This window comes from Phaethon lepturus, unplaced genomic scaffold (assembly GCF_000687285.1).
Source record: "Phaethon lepturus isolate BGI_N335 unplaced genomic scaffold, ASM68728v1 scaffold16533, whole genome shotgun sequence".
Classification (NCBI taxonomy): Eukaryota; Metazoa; Chordata; class Aves; order Phaethontiformes; family Phaethontidae; genus Phaethon; species Phaethon lepturus.
In genome coordinates, this window is record NW_010531329.1 from 2,611 (window position 1) to 2,930 (window position 320).

Sequence of the window (320 nt, forward strand, 5' to 3'; positions counted from 1 at the left end):
CGGTGGAGCAGGGGTGGTGGGGGTGGTGAGACCACCAAGGCGTCACAACCGAGGGGGTTCCTTGGTGTGCGGGTGTCTGGACAGTGCAACTGGGGGTTTGTGGGACTCCCTAATGCATGGGGGGCTTGGGGGCTTTCTCCTCTGACTGTCTCTTCTTCATTACGGATTGCCACAAACGCCACACAAATTGCCACTAGCAAGTCTGCCTTTGATTAATAATGCAACTATATATATCATTAAACCATGACAGTCCTTTTTGGTACCCAGCATGGGGCTCAAACCCACAATGCTGAGATTAAGGGTCTCATGGTCTACCAGCG

General features: G+C 52.5%; 1 protein-coding gene across 1 annotated transcript in view; it reads left to right on the forward strand.

Moving 5' to 3' along the window:
• The window catches only part of FBXO10 (F-box protein 10), a gene marked incomplete at its 5' end in the record, with an annotated part of 20,246 nt that overhangs the window by 606 nt on the left and 19,320 nt on the right, over positions 1-320 (forward strand). The window lies entirely within an intron of this gene.